Source organism: Mustelus asterias, chromosome 22 (assembly GCF_964213995.1).
Source record: "Mustelus asterias chromosome 22, sMusAst1.hap1.1, whole genome shotgun sequence".
NCBI lineage: Eukaryota > Metazoa > Chordata > Chondrichthyes > Carcharhiniformes > Triakidae > Mustelus > Mustelus asterias.
Genome location: NC_135822.1, coordinates 36,048,996 through 36,062,325, shown reverse-complemented (window position 1 = coordinate 36,062,325; position 13,330 = coordinate 36,048,996).

Sequence of the window (13,330 nt, the reverse complement as noted above, 5' to 3'; positions counted from 1 at the left end):
TGTACAGAGTCATGTGATACTAGATTAATGGGAAAGGTTAGACGTGAGGCAGGGAAACAGGTTTCTCTTTCCTTTTTCATTTTAAAAGGCAGTTGCTGACTTAAGCTCCACAAAGTCTCTCTGCCAAATCTCTCTCTGCAAAACCTCTCTGAAAGCTCCAAGACTGTTAACCAATTCAAAGCAAACCCTGATGAAGGGTCATCCAGACTCGAAACATTAAATCTGTTTCTCTCTCTGTCAGGCCTGCTGTGATTTTACCAGCATTTTCTGTTTTTGTTTCTGATTCCAGCATCTGCAGTAATTTTCTGGGTTTGCTAACTACATTTAAAGTGTGTTTTAAATATAAATAAGAAAAATGTTGCTTAATTGGAACGGAAATAGTGACAAGTTAGAAATTGGAGTTGTTTCCTTTCATGTTTAAAGATTGTTCAACGGCTAAGAGTTAAACTGCTTTATTTTGTTAGAGTTACATTTAAACTGTGTTATGAATAATGCTTGTTTTGATGAGTGATGCCTAATTTGTCAGCGAATTACTCCTGAGGTGAAGCATCCTTTCCGCACATTTACACCAAAATAGAATAATTGTTGAGGTCTATTCTGGCTTCATACCTTGGGGTCCAAAGATGTGCAGGTTAGGTTGATTGACCATGATAAATGGACTCTAGTGTCAGGGGAATTAGCAGGGTAAATGAAGGTTACGGGAATAGGGCCTGGATGGGATTGTGGCCAGTACAGACTCGCTGGGCTGAATGGCCTCCTTCTGCACTGTAGGGATTCTATGATTCTGGTCTGGGACTCGAATACAGATTGTATAAAATGAGGTTTCATTCTGCTCAAAGGAAAACGAATTAATCACCTAATAGAACACAAGGCTAGACCCGAAAAGAAGAACTTTGAGACCCTCAGCGTGCAACTAAAGGAAGAGAACATAGAACATAGAACATAGAACATTACAGCGCAGAACAGGCCCTTCGGCCCACGATGTTGCACCGACCAGTTAAAAAAAAAAAAAAACTGTGACCCTCCAACCTAAACCAATTTCTTTTCGTCCATGAACCTATCTACGGATCTCTTAAACGCCCCCAAACTAGGCGCATTTACTACTGATGCTGGCAGGGCATTCCAATCCCTCACCACCCTCTGGGTAAAGAACCTACCCCTGACATCGGTTCTATAACTACCCCCCCTCAATTTAAAGCCATGCCCCCTCGTGCTGGATTTCTCCATCAGAGGAAAAAGGCTATCACTATCCACCCTATCTAAACCTCTAATCATCTTATATGTTTCAATAAGATCCCCTCTTAGCCGCCGCCTTTCCAGCGAAAACAATCCCAAATCCCTCAGCCTCTCCTCATAGGATCTCCCCTCCATACCAGGCAACATCCTGGTAAACCTCCTCTGCACCCTCTCCAAAGCCTCCACATCCTTCCTGTAATGTGGGGACCAGAACTGCACACAGTACTCCAAGTGCGGCCGCACCAGAGTTGTGTACAGTTGCAACATAACGCTACGACTCCTAAATTCAATCCCCCTACCAATAAACGCCAAGACACCATATGCCTTCTTAACAACCTTATCTACTTGATTCCCAACTTTCAGGGATCTATGCACACATACACCTAGATCCCTCTGCTCCTCCACACTATTCAAAGTCCTCCCGTTAGCCCTATACTCAACACATCTGTTATTCCTACCAAAGTGAATTACCTCACACTTCTCCGCATTAAACTCCATCCGCCACCTCTCGGCCCAACTTTGCAACCTGTCTAAGTCTTCCTGCAAACTACGACACCCTTCCTCACTGTCTACCACACCACCGACTTTGGTGTCATCAGCAAATTTGCTAATCCACCCAACTATACCCTCATCCAGATCATTAATAAATATTACAAACAGCAGTGGCCCCAAAACAGATCCCTGAGGTACACCACTTGTAACCGCACTCCATGATGAATATTTACTATCAACCACCACCCTCTGTTTCCTATCCGCTAGCCAATTCCTGATCCAATTTCCTAGATCACCCCCAATCCCATACATCTGCATTTTCTGCAGAAGCCTACCATGGTGAACCTTATCAAACGCCTTACTAAAATCCATATATACCACGTCCACTGCCTTGCCCCCATCCACCTCCTTGGTCACTTTCTCAAAAAGCTCAATAAGGTTAGTAAGGCACGACCTACCTGCCACAAAACCATGCTGACTATCACCTATCAATTCATTACTCTCCAAATAACTATAAATCCTATCCCTTATAATTTTTTCCAACATCTTGCCGACAACAGAAGTGAGACTCACCGGTCTATAATTCCCGGGGAAGTCTCTGTTCCCCTTCTTAAACAATGGGACAACATTCGCTAACCTCCAATCTTCTGGTACTATACCAGAGGCCAACGACGACCTGAAGATCAGAGCCAGAGGCTCTGCAATCACTTCTCTTGCCTCCCAGAGAATCCTTGGATAAATCCCATCCGGACCAGGGGATTTATCTATTTTCAGACCCTCCAGAATATCCTGCACATCCTCCTTATCAACTGTAATACTGTCTATTCTACTCCCTTGCAACCCAGTGTCCTCCTCAGCTATATTCATGTCCCCTTGCGTGAACACCGAAGAGAAATATTGGTTCAATGCTTCACCAATCTCCTCCGGTTCCACACATAACTTCCCTCTGCCATCTATAACTGGCCCTAAACTTGCCCTAACCAACCTTCTGTTCTTGACATACCTATAGAACGCCTTAGGATTCTCTTTAACCCTATCCGCCAAAGTCTTCTCATGTCCCCTTTTAGCCCTTCTAAGCTCGCTCTTCAACTCCCTCTTAGCCAATCTAAAGCTTTCTAGTGCACTACCCGAGTGCTCACGTCTCATCCGAACATAAGCCTCCTTTTTCTTTTTAACCAAGATAGAAGATAGACTATGGTCAACAAGAACACGGTAACAGCAAGAATACAACAAGGGACAGTTCCCCTGTCAACCACAGATCCTAGCCGGCTGCAATTCTGCTTCATAAACTGACGACTGCTTATACCAAATGCCTCATACTCGAGTGGTCAGTGAGCTTAAGGTCCCAAACATTGAGCCAAACTTACACTTTCCTTAACTTGGGCACCACGGCAATAACGAAAAATTGCATTTTGATAGCCCCTTACCTCAAGCCGAATGCTTGATGGAACTTCACAGAAGCACAGGAGAAGGTGTCGAGTAAATGATTAATCAAAGGGTTGGGCTGAAGGGATTACCTCAAAGGGGAAGAGGGAGGTGGAAGCAATGGCAAGGGAATTCCAGAGCCATGGGTTTGGGTGGTTGAAGGAATGGCCGTCACTGGTGGGAAGATGGGTGATGGGAGGGTAGGTGATGGAAGGGCGAGTGATGGGAGGGTGGGTGATGGGAGGATGGGGGATGGGAGGGTGGATGATGGGTGGGTGGGTGATGGGAGGGTGTGGGATGGGTGGGTAGGTGATGGGGGAAGGTGATGGGAGGGTGGGGGATGGGAGGGTGGATGATGGGAGGGTGTGGGATGGGTAGGTGGGTGATGGGGGAAGGTGATGGGAGGGTGGGTGATGGGAGGGTGGGCATTGGGAGGGTGGGGAACGGGAGGGGGGCATTGGTAGGGTGGGTGATGGGAGGGTGAGCGATGGGAGGGTGGGGGATGGGAGGGTGGATGATGGGAGGGTGGGGGGTGGGTGATGGGAGGGTGGGCATTGGGAAGATGGGGAATGGGAGGGTGGGGAACGGGAGGGGGGCATTGGTAGGGTGGGTAATGGGAGGGTGGATGATGGGAGGGTGTGGGATGGGTAGGTGGGTGATGGGGGAAGGTGATGGGAGGGTGGGTGATGGGAGGGTGGGCATTGGGGGGTGGGGAATGGGAGGGGGGCATTGGTAGGGTGGGTGACGGGAGGGTGAGCGATGGGAGGGTGGGCGGTGGGTGACTAGGCCTTTATGTGGAGGATCAAGTCAGGAGAGCAAAGTTCCCTTAGCTTTCCTCCGAAATGTGTGCTGGTCTATATCCTTGAATCTATTCAGCAACGTGAGTATGCCCACTATGTGAAGCGAATTATCGAGATTGAGACTGAAGCTTATAGTTACAGCAGTTGAGCAAAGAACCTCACAATATAGATGTGTGCACTAGCTTCAACTTTTAACAGTGCAACTTCACTCGTGAATTCAGCTAGCTACACCTGAGACACCCTTCATTTCCCAGAGACGCGGCTGTGTTAAGGATACCTGCGCTTTTTACTGCTGACTTCCCCTGTCCCCATGACATTACCCAGGGTGGGAGATGTGTTACTTCTGCAATATTTGATAGAGTGAAGCAGTGTTGAGCTACCAGTATAGGTGCTCTCATTTGATTGGCAGACCACTTTCTCTACACCGAGATCCTTGTGCCCCTTTGCGTCACCATTGGTCAAATAACTGCAGGATTTTTTTTATTCTTTCATGGTCCATGGGCGTCACTGGCTGGCCAGCATTTATTGCCCATCCCTAGTTGCCCTTGAGAAGGTGGTGGTGATCCGCCTTCTTGAATCACTGCAGTCCACGTGCTGTGGGTTGACTCACAATGCTGTTAGGGAGATAATCCCAGGATTTTGACCCAGCGACTGCGAAGGAACGGCGATATATTTCCAAGTCAGGATGGTGAGTGGCTTGGAGGGGAACTTGCAGGTGGTGGTGTTCCCATGTACCTGCTGCCCTTGTCCTTCTAGATGGGAGTGGTTGTGGGTTTGGAAGGTGCTGTCTAAGGATCTTTGGTAAATTGCTGCAGTGCATCTTGTAGACAGTACACACAGCTGCTACTGAGCGTCGATAGTGGAGGGAGTAGATGTGGTGCCAATCAAATGGGCTGCTTTGTCCCGGATGGTGTTGAGCTTCTTGAGTGTTGTTGGAGCTGCACCCATCCAGGCAAGTGGGATGTATTCCATCACATATAGCAAAGCATCCTCGATGACTGTGTTATACAACTTTAATTTAAACACCTTCCAAGCATTCCAGTTTAATAAGACAAACAAGGACAGTAATTCAATTATTTCTTTATTTAACACTTCTAGTACCAACTCAAACAGAAACAGTTGCAACTCATTAACTCTTTACTGAACTTCAACTCTAACTGAACATCAACTTTCAATTGAACTTTAACTCTTAAACTGCACTTTAACTCTAACTGAACATCAATTTTAACTATTTAACTGAAATTAGATACTACGGAGTTAGGAAAACCTTGGCTAAGAAATATCCTCGATGTTGAATCCAGCTTCTTATTTCTGAAGCATCTTTCAGAGTACAATTCTTCTTGCGATGGTTGTTCTCTTCGAGTTATCGCTGCCAAAACAAAGAACTCACATGTCTTTTATCCACAATTCTCCACTTGCTTCCGGAAGATTCTTTGTCATCCAGCCAACTGTGTAACCAGAAACTGATCACATGGCTTGAGCATCCGGTGAAATTACTTTTGAATGATGCCATGATGCTTAGTTCATTTTGCATGTCCCATACATAGCAGCCATAAAAATCGGAGCCACGCTGTCTCAGTCAATGTAAACAACTTCCCTGATTGGACCAACACAGAAAGCTTCAGCTCACAGCTCCCAGACCAGAGACTCTACGACCTGCATCTGGTTTTAATCTATAAATTGACCAAAATTCCCAGCATGCTTCACTTTCAGCCAGAATAGCCATTTTTAAAGCCACTATTGCCATTATTGTTGTTAAATTATTGTTGTAGCCGTTCTTTCTCTGTCCACTACTGCTAATGATTTCACTACTCATAAACATTAGACATGGGGAGATTTCACTCCCAATTTAGTCGAGCGGGATCGGTGATGGGAGCGGGAAGTTGAGTGGGAGGCCCAAAGCACATTTCACTGTGATGTAAAGGTGAGATGCGATAGCTCTTCCCCCCCATCAACACACACAGCCACACACCCCGAGCAGCAACACAATGGAAATCCAATGATGAACATCGGGAACTCCATTACAATAATTCGTATCTAGTTATTAGACCGCTACACCTGATAATCCCCCCCTTCCCTGCCCATTACATTCTCCATTCACACCGATCGGAGTCACAACTGGTCTCCCACATCGTGCAGCTCGTGAATAGACCTGCCGGAGAAGCTCAGTTGAGTGCTTCGTGTAAGGGGGAGTCAGTCATGCCCAGGCAGTACTCTGGCACTGCCATCAGCACTGTCCCTTGGCACTGCCCCTTGGCACTGCCCCAGCACTGCCCCAGCACTGCCCCTTGGTACTGCCCCAGCACTGCCCCTTGGCACTGCCCCTTGGCACTGCCCCAACACTGCCCCTTGGCACTGACCCCAAGTACTGCCCCTTGGCACTGACCCCAGCACTGCCCCAGCACTGCCCCTTGGTACTGCTCCAGCACTGCCCCTTGGTACTGCTCCAGCACTGTCCCTTGGCACTGCCCCAGCACTGCCCCTTGGCACTGCCCCAGCACTGCCCCTTGGCACTGCCCCAACACTGCCCTTTGGCACTGACCCCCAGCACTGCCCCTTGGCACTGACCCTCAGCAATACCCCTTGGCACTGACCCCAAGCACTGCCCCTTGACACTACCCAGCTCTGCCCCTTGGCACTGACCTCAGCACTGCCCCCTGGCACTGCCTAGACACTGTTACTGCCAGTACTGACACAGTGCTGCAGAGGTTATTGTGTATGGAGGGGGGTGGGGAGGGGAGGCGAGCATGCTTTGGGGGATTGTGTGGGGGAAGGTGTTTGGGTGTTCTATATTTATGTATCGGATGGCACTTGAGAATGGCACCCTGATCTTAAACATATTAAGATGCTGGTGGAATGGGTCCACTCTGCCAGTGGGGAATTGATTTTTCAATGTCTCTAAAAATATGGCAGAGAAAGTCGCTGGGCCCCTACTGCTTCAACAACACTTGTAGGTGGCACAGTGGCACCAGTGGTTAGCACTGCTGCCTCACAGCACTAGGGATCCGGGTTCGATTCCCAGCTTGGGTCACTGTCTGTGTGGAGTTTGCACGTTCTCCCCGTGTCTGCGTGGGTTTCCTCCGGGTGCTCCGGTTTCCTCCCACAATCCGAAAGACGTGCTGGTTAGGTGCATTGGCCGTGCTAAATTCTCCCTCAGTGTATCCGAACAGGTGCCGGAATGTGGCAACTAGGGAGTTTCCAGAGTAACTTCATTACAGTGTTAATGTAAGCCTACTTGTGACACTAATAAATAAATTTTAAACTTTACCGGCAAATTTCACCCATAGAATCAGAGAAGTTGATGCTATTCGGCCCATCGCCCCTGTGACAGGCCTTTGGAAGAGTTATCCAATTAGTTCCACTCTGCTCCCCTTTCCCCATTCCTGCAGATTATCCCTTTGCAAATATTTCTCCAATTCCCTTAATATTAAATCTATTTTCATCAGTCTTCTATGCAATGCTTTCCCGATCATAGTGGTGCTGTGAACATCCTTTTTTGATGGCTTGTCCATTGTCAAGCGATAGTGTTTGTGTTTCACCCATTCACATATCCTTGTGATAGGATGTCTGTTTTTACACCCATCCTTTGGAATTCCACCCTTAGGTCCACAAGTCCATTGTGACCTAATTTCTAAAATGATTTGAGTGAGGGCAACTATAAACCCATAGGGAATGCATTGTAATGCTTTCTCAATGAGATATTTACATTTTAAAGCCTTGTCTGAACATGAAGCCTAGCTCCAGGGTCTTGTGTAGTTCCATGTAATTTGATGGGAAATGAGAAAGGTCACCTGACCTCTCAACTCCATTAAGAAATCAGTTCATTTTGTCTTTAGAAGCAAAGCGTCCATTTTTTAAATTCATCTTCCCCATAACCATGAGTCTTTATTGTGTGAGTATGACAAGCTCTGATCCCAATACTCCAATGTAGCTAGAGAGCTCAAACAAATGCCCTGGGAAATGCTTGCCCCAGAATTCACGCCATCAAAATTGACTCTCTGCGCACATATCTCGTTGCTGTTTGTGGGTGTGATGACCCCAAGGACTTGCATGGGGAGTCACTGATTGATCTCCCTGTAGACTCATAGAATATGAACTCCCTGGTGATTGGTAATTACCTTAACAGGTGGAAGTCGTAATCCGAGCCCTTTATAAAGCAGGACCCTGAGTGGGTCCATCATATTGTCCCGGTGGAGATCTATTTCACCACAGGCTTGTGGTTGTGTTTTACTTCACCACCATCAACAACTCTCAGCGTTCTTAGCCAAAAGATTGGCAAATCAGCCACCCTCTTCTCAGCTTAACACAAGTTGACCAAAAACAGATATGCCATCAGAGTAGATTTTTATTTTGACCTTGGCACCCTATTTGATGGGCTCTCACTAGGATGACAAGCAGTTTCTTTCCTCAAGCAGTTGGCATTCCGAGTCATATTATATATTGTCCTGAAATTGGGATTTGGGACTGATGTACTTTCCCCTTTAAGCGTAGATTTTCCTTTAATGAAATATCACTATTGAAACCGACAGATGGACAAAAACAATGTTCTGTTTGCCGCAATGTAAAGTGCTTTCAGGATGAAGTTACATATTCTGAACCAGTTTAAAACCTTGGGACTTCAAGGGTAAATTGCAGTCATTAGTTTTTTAAAAAATGACCATTAATTCACTGCAGATGTAGTCAATTAAAATTGTTATGGTTAATTAGCAAAAACCAACAATTGTCTCCAACTTAAAGGCCTCTTTTAAATGGTGGCAGAGGCTAATGGGGCCAAATGGCCCATGCTTGTACCTAATTTGAATGTTTGTATGTGTGAAAAGTTATATAGGAATGATTTAGCACTGTGTGAATGGAGTTCTATTCTTTGTCCATTAATTGCTGATTGTCAAGTTGTGTTTTCATGTCACGTTATTACTGTGCTGTTATGTCTGGAATTAAGAATCTACTGATGACCATGAAACCATTGTCGATTGTTGGAAAAACCCATCTGGGTCACTAATGTCCTGTGAGGAAGGAAATCTGCCATCCTTACCTGATCTGGCCTACATGTGACTCCAGAGCCACAGCAGTGTGGTTGACTGTCTGAAGTGGCCTAGCCAGCCATTCAGTTCAAGGGCCACTAGGGATGGGCAATGAATGCTGGCCAGCCAGAGGTGTCCGTGTCCCATGAATGAATAAAAAAAAAGCTGTCTTATCAGTCTCGTTCAATGTAAATGCTAAGAAAAATAAAATAGAGCACAATTTCAGCATGATTGTTTTCAAATCAGGCACTATGTCCACAACGCTCCAGACAAACCCTGTAAAAATGACTCACTCTTGGGATATGGATGCCATTGGCAGTGCTGGTCTTTATTGCCCATCTCTTCTTGCATTGGGAGGAGATGGTGAAGAGCTGTCCTCTTTAGCTACCACACTCCCTGTGGTGAAGGTACTCCGATTGTGCTGTTGGGGAGGGAGTTCCAGGGCTTGGACATGGAAACATCACGGGAACAGCAATATATGAATCAGGATGGTGTAACTTGGAGGGAACTTGGAGCTCCCTGTGCCTGTTGCCAGCGTGCCAGATGGACATGACCCAGCCATGTCTCAGCGCACCTGGGTAGCCATCACGCCTGGTCTCTGCTAGGTGGAAGCCAGTACTGATTCTCGCCAGGCTTGTGTCCGAGGGGTTGGAAAATCCCAGGAGCTGGGAGAATCCGGCGTCAAACAGGCGAAGTATATTTCAATACTACTTTAAATATGCTAATCGGCCTTGAACCTTTTTGGCCGAGGTCCAGCTTGTGCCAATAGAAAGGGACCAGGGTAATTGCAAACCGTTTGGCGCCGGGCACAAAACCCACTTTTAGACCTGCTGGCAATTTTCCAGGATTGGCACGGCCTGCGGTATGGGCGACGAGGATGGAAAATTGCCCTCTATTCAGGGTGAAGTAACAGGGATAGTGAGATGTGTGGACAGACACTCATGTCTTTGCTATGAAACAGAAGGCAACTGAAAGCCACTGATGGAACATGCATCATCCCAGACAAACTCAATGGGCAGGAATTTAGATCGGATTATTCAGCACAACTTAACCTACCAGGCCTCTGCCGAATTTAGTGCAATTTTAACCACAAATTATGTTCAGCTCAAGTCAGGTTCCTGTGGCCCCTAGTGCTAGTTTTACAAAAGGACGGCACGGTGGCACAGTGGTTAGCATTGCTGCTTCACAGCGCCAGGGACCCAGGTTTGACTCCCGGCTTGGGTCACTGTCTGTGTGGAGTTTGAACATTCTCCCCGTGTCTGTGTGGGTTTCCTCCGGGTGCTCCGGTTTCCTCCCATAGTCCAAAGATGTGCGGGTTAGGTTGATTGGCCATGCTAAATTGCACCTTAGTGTCCCGGGATGTGTAGGTTAGAGGAATTAGTGGGATAAATGTGTGGACTTGTAGGGATAGGGTCTGGGGTGGGATTGTTGTCAGTGCAGACTCGATAGGCCGAATGGCCTCCTTCTGCACTGTGGGGTTTCTATGTTCTGTGAAAACGTTATGCTAGAACCTGGTCCCACCTACAAAAACCGGTCTTGCCCCGCGATCTGGCCCACACAAATCCGGGTGACAAATCCATGCACTATTCTGCAGACAACCAGCACTAAGTTAGATCAGCTGTTACACGGGCATTATTCAAATTGGAATTTGTCATCCAAATTGGAGGTAAGGTGGGTTTCTGCTATTGAAAGTTTTTGGATTTGCCACTGAGCGTTGCCGCATCCTCACAGAGAAGAAAACCGGAGTAGGTGAGGTGTCCACACAGAGGAGCCGGCAGTGGCAGTGCTACAGGGCTCCAACCCAACAGGGAGATGAAGCAGAGACTGCGGAGAGAGCAAGCTCAGCACAATGCCCTCCACCAGCATAACATCGGACTGCTGCGCCCAGCAGAGCTGACAGGCGGCTCTCTGGCAGCCCAGACAATGCATCTATCCCACCATGAGATAGTGTCTAAAAACAAGGCAATTCAGAGGCAACCTCTTGACCCAGGCTGATGAGAATGTGGAACTCGCTAACACAGTGGGTGGTTAAGATGAATGTTGTAGAGACACTGAGAGGAAAGCTAGATGGGGGAGAGAGGATTGGAGAATTATGCTGATACAGTTAAAGAAAGGGCGAGAGTAAATTCAAGTGGAGACTAAACATCAGGATGGGTTGGTTGGACTGAATATCCTGCCTCTGTTGTAACTGCTACATATCAGCGAAGGGAATCTGCTGGGAAGAGATAATGAAGGATCCATGTTTAATGGCTCTGACTGAATGTAGAACTCTTTCTGACCTAAAAACATTGTTGGGGGTGGAGGAGAGAGAGAAACTGCTGATTATGTGGAGTGCTGGGGGGGATGTGGTGATATGTTCCATAAAGCCTCTTGGGCCTTGAGGTGACACTGTTGCTTCTCCCGGCCCACAAGCAGTGCTGTTAAAATCAATTACCTCATGAATCCGGACCATCCTGTCACCATTCACCTGTTGGGTTTCCCAACATCCCTTTAAAATGGAGGCAGGATGGTTGAAAAGAAAAACTTGAAAGTTTTTGCTGAGCAGTTCATCTGAGAGTGAGTTGTCTGTCTGCCCCTCTGTTAAAACTGAAGGCAGTAAGAGTTTTAACAACACCAGGTTAAAGTCCAACAGGTTTATTTGATAGCAAACACCATGGAGTGGACATCTGACGAAGGAGCAGCGCTCCGAAAGCTAATGGTGTTTGTTATCAAATAAACCTGTTGGACTTTAACCTGGTGTTGTTAAAACTCTTACTGTGTTCACCCCAGTCCAACGCCGGCATCTCCACATCATGAAAACAGAAAGCAGCAGATGGGCTTAGTTTCAGATTTTAAAAATGAAAAATTACTCTTTCCCCCAGCCATCTGACTTGGGGTTAAAATTCAGCCCAGTGTCTTTCGAAGATAAAGGAAGAAAATGTTCTTTAAAAGCAGACTATTTTCATGGGAGTCCATATTACTGAGCCCGGCAAAAGTTTAGCCACCCAAAAGTCTTTGCTGGACCTTCAAGCAACGAACATTCTCATATTTCCCATGCTGGGAATTCATTGTACAATCCTTCCGACAATATGATGATGCGCCATTAGCATATTCGGAATGTTGGCCATATGGCTAACGAGTGACAAAGGAACAGAATTGTTCGTTAAAGCCAGTTTGGAGCAGGTGCCTTGAGGAGCATTTCCTGAGGTTGGGTTTCATTACAGAGAGAGGGAAAGCTTTGCCAAGAATCCAATCCAGCCTGGATTTACTCTGGGTCGTGTATGTTCGGGTGAGGCACCTACTGAAAGCCCTCAGGATGTGCAGCATCTGTCGGCCACGGACTGCACAGTCATGTGCTCGATTCTTACAGCCATCGCTGCCAAGATTGTGCCAAAATCTGAAGATAAAATGAGACTTTATATCACCCACTGATGTCTGATATTCCCTCCAGCAAAAACGACACTTATTATTTTGTTTGTTTGGAGAAATAACCTTCCCTGGTTTCTCCTTTCAATACTTTGACATACTGCTTCAGAAAATATTGTTCAGCAGTAAGCTGTGGGCTGGATTTTCTGCTTTCCCCCCCAACACCCCCCACACCCTTCACTGCCCTCCCATGGCGGAGGGTTGTGGGGTAGGGGAGGCAAGGAAACACTAAAATTCAGCAGGAACCTTTCCTGCTGCCTACGCACCCTGACCTGTCTGAAATTTAAAGTTTAAAATTTATTTATTAGTGTCACAAGTAAGGCTTACATTAATACTGCAATGAAGTTACTGTGAAAATCCCCCAGTCGCCACACTCCGGCGCCCGTTCGGGTACACTGAGGGAGAATTTAGCATGGCCAATGCACCTAACCAGCACGTCTTTCGGAAAGTGGGAGGAAATCAGAGCACCCGGAGGAAACCCACGCAGACACGGGGAGAATGTACAGACTCCGCACAGACAGTGATCCAAGCTGGGAATCGAACCCAGGTCCCTGGTGCTTTGAGACAGCAGTGCTAAACACTGTGCCACCGTGCCACTCGGTGGGTGTGGTGATGTGGGAGGCGGATATGGGGTAGGGTCACCTCTTCCACTCTTGGGCCTATTGAGCCTCCAGTTAATGGTCACATTGGTATGTTACCCACCGCAACTGGTATTTTACCCGCAGTGTGGGCAGGGGGGGAAGGACCATTCCATGTGGAAAGCCCAACTGCATGGGCTGGTGATGGGCAAGTGGGAGGATGGTAGGTCTCCTTTGTAGGTAGCTTGGGCCCATTGGGGCCCACCTTCCACCCCCACCCAAAATCATCCTCGTTTAACCCCCCCTCCCTCAACCCCTCCTTTGGCCTCTGGAACCCCGGACCCCACCTCCGTCACCGCAACCCCTTCTCAGT